This window comes from Triticum aestivum, chromosome 3B (genome assembly GCF_018294505.1).
Source record: "Triticum aestivum cultivar Chinese Spring chromosome 3B, IWGSC CS RefSeq v2.1, whole genome shotgun sequence".
Classification (NCBI taxonomy): domain Eukaryota; kingdom Viridiplantae; phylum Streptophyta; class Magnoliopsida; order Poales; family Poaceae; genus Triticum; species Triticum aestivum.
The window spans coordinates 200373368-200390211 of record NC_057801.1 but is presented as its reverse complement, the minus strand read 5'-3'; the positions used below and the strand labels follow the sequence as shown (position 1 = coordinate 200390211).

The 16844-nt window shown below is 42.3% G+C and overlaps 1 pseudogene; it reads left to right on the top strand.

The window, feature by feature from the left end:
* The first annotated feature begins 354 nt into the window (after positions 1–354).
* The window catches only part of LOC123067452 (endoribonuclease YBEY, chloroplastic-like), a 35074-nt pseudogene continuing 18584 nt past the window's right edge, over positions 355–16844 (top strand).

Sequence of the window (16844 nt, the reverse complement as noted above, 5' to 3'; positions counted from 1 at the left end):
AATATTCAAAATATATGGTTATTTGCACCTCTGCCGGTCGCTTAACCGCAACCAGAACCGCGACGCCATCAATAACATCATTACCGACCTTCGCGTGATGGCTCTCCGCTTGGTGCCGCCTCCTCCTCCTCCACCACTTGAGCCGGATTAGCTTCTTAGCTGCGGTGTATCCACCATTGCTTTTTGTTTTCATGGCTTGTTGAGCTGTGCCCTCATCATAACCCTCTTGTACTCTCATGTTGTGCAACTTTCTGTGTGTGTGGGTGAACTCTATGTTACTTTGTGACTGTGGTGGTTTGCTTTATTTATAAAGCGGGGCGAAAGCCTTTTTCAGTAAATTATGTCTAATTACGAATGGCGACGCAGAGTATTGCAGAAGCACTTTGAAATGATATTGGGAAGGCAACGAAGTTGGCATTCCATGATTTGCAGAACTCGGGGTAGAAGACCAAAGACCCTTGTATAAGCAATGTGGATAAGTACGATAGCGTTGATGTCTCTCTACTGCTTTATGCTGATGGTTTCATCATGAAGCTGAACAAGGAATGGAGGGATGAAGACCACGCGACAGACGTTCTGTCCATGTCACAGCATATCCCAGGGCTCGATATTCCCATTGTAAGACGTGCTATTGAACTACTAGTTTATTTATTACATATGTTTCTATCAGATCTTCTGATTTACTTGTTGGTTACTTGTTTTTGGTTGAACGGCTGTAACTAGGTGATGTGGTAATTTCTGTTGAGACAGCCAGACGATAAGCGGAAGAAGAGGCCATGCACTTCTTGATGAGATAGAATTCTCATGGTTAAGTCTCTTTGATTTGTTGCTACCATCACTTTTTTTCCTCATTGGGGTGCCCGTGTATTTCTGTTTGTAGTTAAAATTAAACATGAAGGGAATTGGATCAATATATTATTTTGAAGCTTAAAATCGGATCAATATCGACACTACACCAGGTATAGCTAGAGGGAGCTATGCGTGGTTTGCAACCACAGTGACAATGTTTTGGCAAGCCAATGTTTGGCTATGTCGAAACTTGCCAACATTTGCCTTCTTTGGCTAGTAATTGCTTGGAAGCCAATTGTCATGCCAAAATTTGGCAACTCAACTTTGGATATGATCTAGTTGGCAAGTGGTATGCAATATTAGAGGGCACGCCAATGGATTGGCATTAATCCAATCACTAGCCAAAGAGGCGGCCTTACCCAAACATTGGCTTGGCCAATTGGGGTTGCAAACAACGCACATCCTAGGTTTGTATTTACTTCATGGGTTTTTATTTTGAATTAGTGCTATGTTTGACAGTTGCGTACCAAGACAAAGATTCAAGTTTTGCCTATTGGCTTGACAGCTTGACTACCTTATGTGTACAAATAATTACTTAGATGCTACTTCTGGTGTATCTTGTGAAGAAATCTCCATGTATTGTTTAGTGTTGGAATAGGTTGCTTGCAAGCCTATTCTCTGCTAACCAACTTAATATTCATCAGGTTCATGGATTATTGCATTTATTGGGCTTTGATCATGAACTCGGCAAGGAGGCTGAAGAAGAGATGGAGAGCGAAGAAGAACAAATATTAAATACTCTTGAATGGAAAAGGAAAAGACTCAGTAGGAGTGCATACCATTTCTGTATTGATATGCTACATTCAGATAATTTCGATGGTTGGTCGCCCTTGCACATTAGTTTTGTGTGTTTTTTCTTTAAGTGAAGGGTTGTCATTTCTTGTCACTGGAGTACCTCCGAACTTTTAATATGTAGAGGCCAGTACAGATATAGAGAAAGTGAGTTTATGGGCTAGTCAGGCCAAAACTGACCCATATAATATGTGATATAGAAGGTGAGTTGATGAAGCATCAAGAAGTATACTGTTTATGCTAGATCTTACCAACTTCTCTGCAATAGTTATTAAAGTATTCTTGTGGATTATGATGGACACCTGCATTCAGAATCGATAGAATCTTTGAGAGAGGCAATATCATGGCTATTATCATGCTTACTAGCAAGGTGGTTTTTACTCATTCATCATGAATGCAAAGCTATTCGGCTATCCATTGTGAATGGTCGTGATCTCCTGAATAGTATTACTGATTATCAATGATATGGGTAGCTTCCCCACAATATAGAGTATGTAGAAGTAGTCTTGCTGAAAGCTGGAAGGTCTTTTCAGTAGGATATTAGTGCTTCTATAATTTAATTTCAGTTGGAATTCAAATAATGAGCAATATAATTTAGACTTGTGATGAGTTACAGCTGACTATTTGTGATATTAATCTTAAGCACACTATGATGTTTTGTAACAAATGCAGAAGCAAAGCATGTAAATATTCAACATAAGATGACTAAATTTTTAGTATTATTGTATGTTTCCAATATTTCCTTGATTTTCATCCCTTTTAGTTAGACCCGTGCTTACACCATAGCAACATTCAAGCTTCTTAATTTGGAACGAAGAGATGGTTTTATATCGGAGAATTCACCTGGCCACTCCCGTTGTGGCTGCAGGTGGGAATAGAAGAGAGACAAGGAAGGCACTAGAAGGGGACGCAGTCACCACCCTAGGTGCTAAAGCAGTTGATAACGACATAGTCGAGAAGACGATGGAAGCACGAGACTTCAAATTTAGTCATAATCATCCGATTCACTCCCGCTACGACTGAGGGGGGATATTAAAATATAAATGTGTTTAAGGTAGAAATAAGGAGATAGAGACAGAATAGCTTAAACCTACTATGACTTGTTTTGTACTACAAGTCTTTCTCTCTTATATTGTACTCTATATATACCCTACATCTAGGTCTAAGCAATATAACACAAATATTAGTCATCTCATAATTTTGTACATTTCTAAGGGTGCATTCTCTCCATATTTACTTGAATATTTGTAGAAATTGGAAATTTGTTACCAAGGCCACACTGGCTTGGTGCCTATGTTCTTTTGGCACCCATGTCCATCTTTATCGAATTAGACACGTCTGGACATTTTTGAGTAAAATTTTATGTACCAATTGCTCTACTGAATCAGGCAACTGTGACGCCCCTGATTTGACCATACACTAATCATGCACGCAAACGTGTACGATCAAGATCAGGGACTCATGGGAAGATATCACAACACAACTCTAAAAGTAAAATAAGACATACAAGCATCATATTACAAGCCAGGGGCCTCGAGGGCTCGAATACAAGTGCTCGATCATAAATGAGTCAGCGGAAGCAACAATATCTGAGTACAGACATAAGTTAAACAAGGTGCCATAAGATGGCTAGCACAAATTGGGATACAGATCAAAAGAGGCGCAGGCCGCCTGCCTGGGATCCTCCTAAACTACTCCTGGTCGTTAGCAGCCTTCACGTAGTAATAGGCACCCTCGGTGTAGTAGGGGTCGTTGTCGACGGTGGCGTCTGGCTCCTGGGCTCCAACATCTAGTTGCGACGTCCGAGAAGAAGAGAAAAAGGGGGAAAGAGGGAGCAAAGCGACTATGAGTACTCACCTAAAGTACTCGCAAGCAAGGATCCACACTACATATGCATGAGTATCTGTGTAAAGGGGCAATATTGGTGGAATGAACTGCAGAATGCCAGAATAAGAAGGGGATAGCTAGTCCTATCGAAGACTACGCTTCTGGCAGCCTCCATCTTGAAGCATGTAGAAGAGAGTAGCTGGTATGTTCACCAAGTAGCATCCCATAGCATAATCCTACCCGGCGATCCTCTCCTCGTCGCGCTATGAGAAAGCGATCACTTGGTTGTCTCTGGATCTTGTCTGGGTGTGTTTTATTAAGTATTTGGTTCTAGTTGTCATAAGGTCAAGATACAACTCCGGGTCGTCCTTTTACCGAGGGACACGGCTATTCGAATAGATAAACTTCCCTGGAGGGGTGCACCACATTTCCCAACACGCTCGATCCCTCTGGCCGGACAGACTTTCCTGGGCCATACCCGGCCTCGAAAGATCAACACGTCGCAGCCCTACCTAGGCTCAACATAGAGGTCAGCACGCCGTTCTAAATCCTATGCGCGTAGGGGTCTGGGCCCATCGCCCATTACACACCTGCATGTTGCGAGGGCAGCCGATGAGCAGACCTAGAAACATCCATTACAAAGGAAGTTGTGTTACGTGGTCCAACCCGGCGCACGCCGCTCAGTCGTTGACGTCAAGAAGGCTTCGGCTGATACCACGACGTCAAGTGCCCATAATGGTTCCCGTGTAATTGGTTAGTGCATATAGGCCAGTGGCCACACTCAGATCATATACCAAGATCTCGTTAAACGTGTTATTGTGAAGTAACCGCGGACGCCGACCAGGGACCAGGCCCACCTCTCACCTAGGTGGTCTCAACCTACCCTGTCGCTCCGCCACAAAGATCCACTCAGAGGGCCGTCGGGACAAATGTCCTTTCAGCCCCCAATCTGTGAATCACTCGCGAGTACTCGACGAGCCGACCCAACTTTAGTCACCATCTGAATAGTATGTATGCATAGCATACTATATATCCATGATCACCTCTCGAGTGATCATGGCCCGATAGTATAGCATGGCAGACAGACAAGAATGTAGGTCCATTGATGATAAACTAGCATCCTATACTAAGCATTTAGGATTGCACGTAAGGAATCAACAATTGTAGCAACAATGACAGGCTATGCAACAGAATAGGATTAACGAAAGCAGTAACATGCTACACTACTCTAATGCAAACAGTAGAATGAATAGGTGATATCGGGTGATCAAGGGGGGGGGGGTTGCCTGGTTGCTCTGGCAATGAGGGGTCGTCAACACTGTAGTCGATCGGGGCATCAACGCCATCAGCCTCATAGTTTACCGGAGAGAACAGGGGGAAGAAACAATAAATATAATGCAAACATAAGCATGACGATGCATGACATTACAATGAGCGGTGCTAGGTGTGCCCTAACGTGGTAGTAGGTGATACCGGCGAAGGGGGAAAACATCCGGGAAAATATTCCTGGTGTTTGTCGTTTTGGGATAGATGAACCAGAGGTGGATTGTTGCACGTTCGCTATGCTAGGGACGTGTGGTGAACAAACGGATCGCGTATTCGGATTCACCTCGTCGTTCTGAGCAACTTTCATGTACAAAGTATTTTCTTCCGAGTTATGGTTTATTTTACATTAATTTTCAAAGTTTTAGTTCATTTCCTAAAATTATTTTAATTTGACAAATAAATTTATTGCATCAGCCTAACGTCATCATGACATCAGCAGTCAACCCAGCCGGTTCAGGTCAAACCTGACGGCTGGGTCCCACCTGTCATACACAGTGGACTACTCAGGGTTCAAACTAATCTAATTTTAGCTAGTTAAGTAATTGGGCCCACTAGGGTGGGGTCCACTGATCAGCTGCTAGGACCGGCCCAGTCAGCAAGTTGACCACGGTCAACTAGGCCAGCCGGGCCCCTGGGGCCACTAGGCAGTGACCGAGATGGGCCCCAGCGGCAGGCCACGTCGGTGATGTCTACTACACAACCTTCTTCTTGTAGACGTTGTTGGGCCTGCAAGTGCACAGGTTTGTAGGACAGTAGCAAATTTCCCTCAAGTGGATGACCTAAGGTTTATCAATCCGTAGGAGGCGTAGGATGAAGATGGTCTCTCTCAAGCAACCCTGCAACCAAATAACAAAGAGTCTCTTGTGTCCCCAACACACCCAATACAATGGTAAATTGTATAGGTGCACTAGTTCGGCAAAGAGATGGTGATACAAGTGCAAAATAGATAGTAGATATAAGTTTTTGTAATCTGAAAATATAAAAACAGCAAGGTAACAAGTGGTAAAAGTGAGCATAAACGGTATTGCAATGATAGGAAACAAGGCCTAGGGTTCATACTTTCGCTAGTGTAAGTTCTCTCAACAATAATAACATAGATACAACATATGACAAGCCCTCAACATGCAACAAAGAGTCACTCCAAAGCCACTAATAGCAGAGAACAAACGTAGAGATTATGGTCGGGTACGAAACCACCACAAAGCTATTCTTTTGGATCGATCTATAAAAGAGTTCGTACTAGAATAACACCTTAAGATACAAATCAACCAAAACCCTAATGTAACCTAGATACTCCATTGTCACCTCAAGTATCCGTGGGCATGATTATACGATATGCATCACACAATCTCAGATTCATCCAACCAACATAAAAGTACTTCAAAGAGTGCCCCAAAGTTTCTACCGGAGAGTCAAGAATGTGTGCCAATCCCTATGCATAGGTTCCCAAGTGTCACGAAACCCGCAAGTTGATCACCAAAGCATACATCAAGTGGCACATGATATCCCATTGTCACCACAGATAATCACGGCAAGACATACATCAAGTGTTCTCATAAAGACTCAATCCGATAAGAAAACTCCAAAGGGGAAACTCAATTCATCACAAGAGAGTAGAGGGGGAGAAACATCATAAGATCCAACTACAATAGCAAAGCTCGGGATACATCAAAATCGTGCCATAGATGAACACGAGAGAGAACATGAGAGAGAGAGATCAAACACATAGCTACTGGTACATACCCTCAGCCCCGAGGGTGAACTACTCCCTCCTCGTCATGGATAGCGCCGGGATGATGAAGATGGCCTCCGGTGATGGGATCCCCTTCCGGCATGGTGCCGGAACAGGGTCCTGATTGGTTTTTGGTGGCTACAGAGGCTTGCAGCGGCGGAACTCCCGATCTATCTTCTGTTCTGGAAGTTTTAGGGTACGTAGGTATATATGGGTGTAGGGAGAACGTCGGTGGAGCTACGGGGGCCCCACGAGGTAGGGGGGCACGCCCAGGGGGAGGGCGCACCCCCCACCCTCGTGAGCACCTCCCGTATCTTCTGACATGGGGTCCAAGTCCATCAGGTGGGTTTCCTTCCAAAAATAACTTCTCTAGTTGATTTCGTTCCGTTTTGACTCCGTCTAATATTCCTTTTCCTCGAAACACTGAAATAGGCATAAAACAGCAAATCTGGGCTGGGCCTCCGGTTAATAGGTTAGTCCCAAAAATAATATAAAAGTGGGTAATAAAGCCCAATATTGCCTAAAACAGTAGATAAAGTAGCATGGAGCAATAAAAAATTATAGATACGTTGGAGACGTATCAAGCATCCCCAAGCTTAATTCCTGCTCGTCCTCGAGTAGGTAAATGATAAAAAAGAATTTTGGATGCGGAGTGATACTTTGGCATAATTTCAATGTAAATCTTCTTAATTGTGATATGAATATTCAGATCTGAAAGATTCAAGACAAAAGTTCATATTGACACAAAAATAATAATACTTCAAGCATACTAATCAAAGCAATCATGTCTTCTCAAAATAACATGGCAAAAGAAAGTTCATCCCTACAAAATCATATAGTTAGGCTATGCTTCATTTTCGTCACACATAGATGTTCCCAACTTCTATACCCCCGATGACAAGCCAAGCAATTGTTTCATACTTAAATAATCTCAAACTTTTTCAACCTTCACGCAATACATGAGCGTGAGCCATGGATATAGCACTATGGGTGGAATAGAATATGATGATGTAACATCCCAAAATTCTAAATTTTGGAATGTTATTATAAATAGATAGAGTGATTGTTTGTTTGATTGTTGTGTGATTGATTGAGTGAAATTCGAAACTTTTTGAAAGTTAAATGAGAGGGAATAAAAGGACTTTCCCAAACTTTCATTTTTGCTTTTATGATCTCCGTGAATTCAAATTCTTTTCATCACAAAACCCTAGAGAGAAGATGACATGACTTCTTCCATTTATTTAAATGACAAGGGGTGTTGAAAAATATTTGAATTTCATTTGGAAAAAAATTCCAACCCAGGAACTTTATGCAACTCAATGATTTTCACGAGCGAAGATAAAATGACTTCTTCAAAACATATGAAATATGAGTTGGGAGTTTCAAAGAATTAAATTCAAAGTTCTTTTGAATTTATTTTCAATTTGGAGTTATTTGAGTTTTATTCAAATTATTTTTCTCCAAAAATAAAATATATGGAAAATAGGGTAACATGATTCCCTACATCAGAAAATTGGAGAGAAATAAATTTGAATTAATTTTGGTATTTTTAAAATGATTTTTATGGGATTTTATTAGACCAGTAGCACTCTTTGAATTATCTGAATTTTTGTGTATTTTATTTGAAACTAGAATAATGTTCATCTCGTAGGAAAATCTTTTTCTGCAAATTTTGATATATTATATGCCTATATAATAATTCTGTTTATTTTGTTTTATTTTGGTTTGTGCGGATAAATGTTTAAAAAAAATGATCCCTCCCCGACTGGACCGGCCCAGCTAGCCAGCCAGGTCGCGGCCCAGCCCGCGTCGCGCCGCCACCGCCTCGGCGTCCGTGCCCCAGCCGGACACCGCCGCCGCCTTGCCCTGCCTCCTTCCCCACGTCAGCGCCTCCCCTCCTCCTATAAAGGGCGCCGCCCCGGGCCCTCTCTCTCTACTCGCGCCGCCGCCACAGATCCCACCGCAGCCGGATCTTGCCACCGCCGCCGCAGCTCTGCCCGCCTGCCCCGCACACCACCGCCGCCGCCGACCTTCGCCGGTGCCACCATCGACTCGGCCTCTCCGCGCCGCACCTCCCCGACTGCTCCGCTGCCCCCTCGACCACCGGAGCCACCTCCCGGTGCACAGCCGGCGCCGTCGCCGCCGTTTTCTCCGTCGATGGCAACTCACAGCGCCGTGGTAACCGCCGCCCCTTCCCTCGCCGTTGGATCTGGATCCAACGATCCAGATCGCTTTAGTCTTTTTTTCCCCGAAGCGTTTTGTTTTTATTTAGAGAACGTTCGCTGTTTAGGTCAGAAAAACGAACGTTCGCTTTTTAGCCTTTTTTTTCTTTTTCTGTTATTTTCGGCCAGGGACCCATCCGTGAATATTTTATTCATAGATTAGTCCCTAATCTTAAAACGATCATTACTTTTTATTCGTTTATCCAAATTCAACGAAACCAATGCCCACCTCTTCGTTATGATCTCCTCTATCCAGTAAAACAACTTGAACATGTTTTTGAAAGTTTAAAATTTGAATTAGATCAGATTTGAATTTGAACTTCGTTTGATCATAGCTTGAGTTTTAAAACTCCGTTTGAGTTGATTCTTTTTGCAAATCGAAGCTCTTGAACTAAACTTTCTGATAAGGCCAAATACACATAGTTTTGGTACTGTTAGAAATTGTTTTATGCTGCAAGAGTCATTTGTTTGGTTTTGATGTTTTCCGAATCGTACTCTTCGTACTTTCCGATCTTTTGAGTGATTGCTTATGTGTGGTTACTATTGCTTGATCATGATAGATTGACCGGAGTGTGACGAATAGAACTATCAGGAGTTGAGTGTGAATCATCTTCATCAACATTGCAGGCAAGTAACACTTGATCATACCTTTTCTACTACCCAGTTTTTATGCATTAGATCAATCCTCACACATTCCATGATTAGGATCTAATTAAATTGTGGGATGGGAAGTAGATTGAGGCAGTACCTATTACCTATTGTACTTATGAAACCTTTGGGAGTTACTTCTACGTTTGCTTATTATGCCATGCTATGCTAGTAGACGTGGATTGGGTGCGTGAATATCCATGACAGATGTGAGATCTTTAATTAATGGTTTATCTAAGGTGGCAACTTAAATACACATCTGGGTGGATTGACGCACCTGGGGTTACCAAGACTTGCCTGTTTTTTTGGAAATCCCGCGGGTACCGTGTGATTTTGCTATGGACCGCCACCCAGGCTCAAAGGGATCATAAGATAATTCATACTAGTAACTTACGTGTGCAGCCACAAGCCATTATGGGCTCTGGCATAGTTGACTAAGTTGTGCGAACTCTTATAGTGGTGGACTAGCAGATGTAGGGGATGTAGGTGTACCGGTCTACCCATCGTAAGGTGCTAGCGCTTCTGAAAGACTATGTCTCGGTCATCCGTTTGTCAAACACCATGAAGTGCGAGAAACCAAACGGAGGCGATCGAGTCTTGTGGGGAAAAGTGCGCAAACCTTTGCAGAGTGTACAAACTAATCATGATTAGCTGTGTCCCCGGTTATGGACATCTTGAGTATCTAGTACTTGAAATATCATTTGTATCTCAACATGTTACTCTAATTTAATATTGATGGGTTTGTTAATGAGTACTTTTTAATTGGAATTGAGGATGCAGTCAACCATTCTCAATGTTTAACAACCACCATGATAGTTAAATAAATTTATTCCTTTGCAATAGGGAAAATTGGCTTTATGCAAAACTGTAACCGTAGAGCTTTCCACCAGCCAAATATGCATGTAGTATAGCTTATTCTTTCATTACTCTCTATGTGTTACATTGCTAGCATATTCCATGTGCTAACCCGTTTTTGGGCTGCAACGTTTCATGTTGCAGATTTTTCAGACGACGAGTAAGTGATACGTTAGGGTTACGATTTCCTATACTCAACCTTACCGTTGGTGTTGATGGGAATCCACAACCTTGTTGCTTCCGTTATATATTTGGATTGAGGTAATAGCATTTACGTTACTTTATACATGTCATTTACCTCTGTTATAAATCCTCGAGTACTGTGTGTGTCAGCATACCGATCCAGGGATGACACGTAAGCACAGAGACTTGACCGTCTGAGGTCGGGTTGCTACAAGATGGTATCAGAGCACATGTTGACTGTAGGACGTGACCCTAGAAACTGGCAAGCCAATAGGAAAGATTTTCTCTACAACTTTCTTTTCAAAAGAATCTTTTACCTCTCTTCTCTTCTGAGCTTATTCAAATATTCCCTTTAGTGAGACTATACCCCTTTTCCCCTTTTGACCACTCGAAGATTCGACTGATGAGACTACTCCAAGGCGTGCAAGATATCGGACAACTAAGACCATTCGGAATGAAGAGGATTTTACCGTGCATTTGGATAATGGAAACTACAACGGTTGAAGACTCTGAAGACTATGAGCATTTGAAGGCCCTGAAGAATTTCCAGAATTGGTATGACCAAGGAAGGCTACACTTATGGAACTTGATAGACCATGGAAGCTGTCAATACCCGAGATCAAGGTGTATCGAAGAAAGACCGGAGCATGGAGAGTTAAAAACTCAAAGTTATTGTCAAGAAACCCCTCAGGCAAGAGATATCAACTATGGAATGATAGCTCATGGAAATGACAAGAGCAGAAGCACGCTATCCAAGGTGTTATCGCTCTGTTATGCCATTATTACTGTGCTAAGTTAAGCATGCATATGCATGGAAAGATTTGATGGTATAAGGCTGATGGAGCACCTATCAGCAAGGTGAAGTCTTAACCTTAGCTGGTGTATCGCCAGGATCTGGAGTATTACATCAAGGATTTTAAGATGGACTTTAGGAAGTCATATTTGACAAGGAGCATTCATGAAGAATGCAGGACCCTGAAGATGAGAGTAGCCAAGCTGGAGGAGCAGAACCACGAGAAACCGGAGATTCATCAGGAACTAGACCATGGTACATGCCAAGGATGTTGAAACCTAGAAGTCTGAAAATGCAACCCCAGAATATTGAAGGACGCCATGATAGACTTTACGACAACAGAGATGATCTGGCGAAAGAACTTGAGAAGGACAAGCATGATCAGAAGAAGCCATCGGAGACATGAAACAAGACTTGAAGAGTTTGATGACATTGAGATCTATAGACCATTAGAAGACCAAACCCCTGTTATACTTATGTTAGATGCGACGATTGTGAGCTGTCATTTGTTTGTTGTTTTTCCGACAGCCACAATAAAATCTGCCTTTTCAAAACTATTGTTTGTATTGTGTGCATCCCTCTCGATCTCTCTTATCCCACCCCAAACCCATGGACCCAATAGAGGATGAATGGAGATGAGCTCATATTTTTCTGGACCGATGAGTAATTGGAGATGGACCAATGGATTCAGAACATGGAGGATCATATGGAGAGTGACCCTATAGCCAGAAAGGAAATGGCCCAACATGCTCTTCAATGCTTCGTAAGAGTTGCTACTACTTGGTGGGGGATGTACCAAACCATCAATGGATGGCAAAGAGTAACCACTTGGAAAGAATTTAAGTTGACTCTGCTAAAGTCTCGGCTTGTGTCTCAGAAGTTGAAGCCTTATGGAAAGGATATGAAGAAACCTTGTGCAAACAAGCTTTGTGGAGAAATATGACACAACCATAAATAAAACAAGGACGAATACCCTCATAAGCGGAGGATAACCAAGGAAGTTAGCAGAGGATCTCAGGGAACTTCGGTTGGAGATTGTTCCCAAAGGTTTTGTTGCAGCAATGGAAGTTCAGTCTACATTGTTGGGAAAGACTCGTGAAGCTTAGAAGTATGACAAAGAGATTGCTGAGATAAAAGAGAGGATGAGCAAAGGAAAGGCCAAAGGTTTTTGTAAGGATGAGCACGACACCTTATGGTTCGAGGACCGTGTATATGTTCCCAATAATGCAAAGATTAGGAAGTAAATACTTGAAGAGGCTTATGACTCACCATACTCGATTCGCCCTGGAAACACCAAGATGTATTTGGATTTTGAAGGAGTGTTTCTGGTGGACTGGTATGAAGAAGGATATTACGGAATATGTAGTCGTAGGTGATGTATGCCAGAGAGTAAAAGTAGAGCATCAGAAGCCAACAGGATTACTACAGCCTATGCCGCTACCCGAATGGAAGTGGGGATAAGCTTGGCATGGATTTCATTACGGGGTTTCCCAGAACCCGAACTGGATATGATTCTATCTGGGTAGTAGTTGATTTGCTTGACCAAAGTGTCTCACTTTATCCCAATGAAAACCACCTATACAAGTGCGAAGTTGGCCAAGATATATTTGACCAGGATGTATGTCTGCATGGAGTTCCGAGGACCATCGATAGAGGAACACGGTTTACCTCAAAGTTTTGGAATCAGCTGCACCACACTTTGGGTACTAGGCTAGAGTTCAGTACAGCCTTTCTTCCGCAGACAGATGGATAAATCGAGAGAGTCAATCAGATTCTGGAGGACATGTTGAGATCGTGTGTGCTATATTATGGATCTAGTAGGGATGATAATCTACCTTACACGGAGTTCTCATACAACAATAGTTACCAAGCTAGTTTGAAGATGGCCCCTTTTAAAGCTTTGTATGGAGAAGGAGCCAGACACCATTGATGTGGGATGAAGTTGGAGACCGTTAGTTGTTTGGATCAAATGTGATCAAGGATTCAGAAAAAGAATGTTAAGTTGCTTTGAGATAGACTGAAGGTAGCTCAGTCCAGGCAGAAGAGTTATGCAGACTCAAAAAAAATGCAAGAGGTAGTCTATGAAATTGGAGATAGAGCATGTCTTCATGTGTCCCCTCTGCGAGGAGTTAAACGATTTGGAGTTAAGGGAAAGTTAGCCCCGAGATTTGTAGGACCATACCGAGTTTGGAGCGTATGGGAGAACTGGCCAACAAGTTGGAGTCACCCGAAGCACTGTCAGGAGTTCATGATGTGTTTCACGTTTCCCAGTTGAAGAAGTGACATGCAGAGATGGCCAATATTACCCTGTGAGGAGATTTGACCCTGGAAAGGATAATGATGTTCCACGAAGTGGAGTATGGACATCATAAGTATAAGTTTTTATCTCGGTATGTGGGATATCCCACGAGGATGAAGAGATGAATTACTATTGGATATAAAGGAGGTATGATGTTGGAAATATGGATCAATGGGAATTCCATGATGAGTCTAAGTAATCACGTCTTAGTTTGGTACTAATAGAAGGAAGGAAGAAGGTACAATTGAATGGATTTAAGAATACTAAGAAATTGAATGTTGGAATAACGAACAGTTGCCCGCGATGATGAGTTCAAGGTTTACAAGTGATGAGATGGGCCATAACCCACAGGCCCCAGGACCTGCCAAGAAGCAAGCACACTCTTGCTGAAGAAAACCCTAGAAGAAGTTACGACTTTATCAACCGACGATTTTATAGGAGCAACGCAAAACCTGAGAGTTGTGAAGGAACGATTGATGTTTGTTTGGCTTGCAGAATCAATGGATTTATCCGAACTTGGTTCGTCGACAAGAGAAATTCCGCAATGCTTGTGAGGATGACCGAGTGTTAGAATGCGAGATTCGCTAAACCATATACAAGATAATGATTTGGGTGCGGGATGGATTGATCACCATACCGACTTACTCTTATTATTCGCCTTGCTATATGGGATGGTAAATCTGAGAGACTTACCTATAGTAGAGTGACGACGATCAAAACCTTGTTTAAACCTTAGAATGGTATAAGTATTTTCCCTTGTATGGCAGTTGTTGCCAACCGTAGGTTATACGGTGAGGTTCAGCCCATACCCGTTTTCTGCAGGAGAAACCATAAATTGTTGACCACCATGAGATATCGATAGTTGTTTAGTATTGGCGCCAGACCCGTCAGCTAAGAAGACCCAATCTCGAAATAACCTTAGCAGGAGGAAATGGATACAAGAATTGAGAAAAAGGTTATGCCACTACCGAAAGATCCTAGAGAAGGAAATTTTTCAGATGGATCTGAGAAGATCGACACTGTCAGGATTAAGGATGGAGTATATGAGTTTTGATGGAACCGTATCAATGTTTCTAAGGGTGGTAGCACCCGAGACCCCGGAGACGAATGTTGGATTTTGAAGACCCCCAACCCTAACCTATTTCTTGCTAGCCTCTCCGAATCTCGAGGACGAGATTCATTTTAAGGGTGGTAGGTTTGTAACATCCCAAAATTCTAAATTTTGGAATGTTATTATAAATAGATAGAGTGATTGTTTGTTTGATTGTTGTGTGATTGATTGAGTGAAATTCGAAACTTTTTGAAAGTTAAATGAGAGAGAATAAAAGGACTTTCCCAAACTTTCATTTTTGCTTTTATGATCTCCATGAATTCAAATTATTTTCATCACAAAACCCTGGAGAGAAGATGACATGACTTCTTCCATTTATTTAAATGACAATGGGTGTTGAAAAATATTTGAATTTCATTTGGAAAATATTTCCAACCCAGGAACTTTATGCAACTCAATGATTTTCACGAGCGAAGATAAAATGACTTCTTCAAAACATATGAAATATGAGTTGGGAGTTTCAAATAATTAAATTCAAAGTTCTTTTGAATTTATTTTCAATTTGGAGTTATTTGAGTTTTATTCAAATTATTTTTCTCCAAAAATAAAATATATGGAAAATAGGGTAACATGATTCCCTACATCAGAAAATTGGAGAGAAATAAATTTGAATTAATTTTGGTATTTTTAAAATGATTTTTATTGGATTTTATTAGACCAGTAGCACTCTTTGAATTATTTGAATTTTTGTGTATTTTATTTGAAACTAGAATAATGTTCATCTCGTAGGAAAATCTTTTTCTGCAAATTTTGATATATTATATGCCTATATAATAATTCTGTTTATTTTGTTTTATTTTGGTTTGTGCGGATAAATGTTTAAAAAAATGTTCCCTCCCCGACTGGACCGGCCCAGCTAGCCAGCCAGGTCGCGGCCCAGCCCGCGTCGCGCCGCCACCGCCTCGGCGTCCGTGCCCCAGCCGGACACCGCCGCCGCCTTGCCCTGCCCCCTTCCCCACGTCAGCGCCTCCCCTCCTCCTATAAAGGGCGCCGCCCCGGGCCCTCTCTCTTTGCTCGCGCCGCCGCCACAGATCCCGCCGCCGCCGGATCTTGCCACCGCCGCCGCAGCTCCGTCCGCCTGCCCCGCACACCACCGCCGCCGCCGCCCTCCGCCGGCGCCACCATCGACTCGGCCTCTCCGCGCCGCACCTCCCCGACTGCTCCGCTGCCCCCTCGACCACCGGAGCCACCTCCCGGTGCACAGCCGGCGCCGTCGCCGCCGTTTTCTCCGTCGCCGGCAACTCACAGCGCCGTGGTAACCGCCGCCCTTCCCTCGCCGTTGGATCTGGATCCAATGATCCAGATCGCTTTAGTCCTTTTTCCCCGAAGCGTTTTGTTTTTATTTAGAGAACGTTCGCTGTTTAGGTCAGAAAAACGAACGTTCGCTTTTTAGCCTTTTTTTTCTTTTTCTGTTATTTTCGGCCAGGGACCCATCCGTGAATATTTTATTCACAGATTAGTCCCTAATCTTAAAACGATCATTACTTTTTATTCGTTTATCCAAATTCAACGAAACCAACGCCCACCTCTTTTTTATGATCTCCTCTATCCAGTAAAACAACTTGAACATGTTTTTGAAAGTTTAAAATTTGAATTAGATCAGATTTGAATTTGAACTTCGTTTGATCATAGCTTGAGTTTTAAAACTCCGTTTGAGTTGATTCTTTTTGCAAATCGAAGCTTTTGAACTAAACTTTCTGATAAGGCCAAATACACATAGTTTTGGTACTGTTAGAAATTGTTTTATGCTGCAAGAGTTATTTGTTTGGTTTTGATGTTTTCCGAATCGTACTATTCGTTCTTTCCGATCTTTTGAGTGATTGCTTATGTGTGGTTACTATTGCTTGATCACGATAGATTGACTGGAGTGTGACGAATAGAACTATCAGGAGTTGAGTGCGAATCATCTTCATCAACATTGCAGGCAAGTAACACTTGATCATACCTTTTCTACTACCTAGTTTTTATGCATTAGATCAATCCTCACACATTGCATGATTAGGATCTAATTAAATTGTGGGATGGGAAGTAGATTGAGGTAGTACCTATTACCTATTGTACTTATGAAACCTTTGGGAGTTACTTCTACGTTTGCTTATTATGCCATGCTATGCTAGTAGACGTGGATTGGGTGAGTGAATATCCATGACAGATGTGAGATCTTTAATTAATGGTTTATCTAAGGTGGCAACTCAAATACACATCTG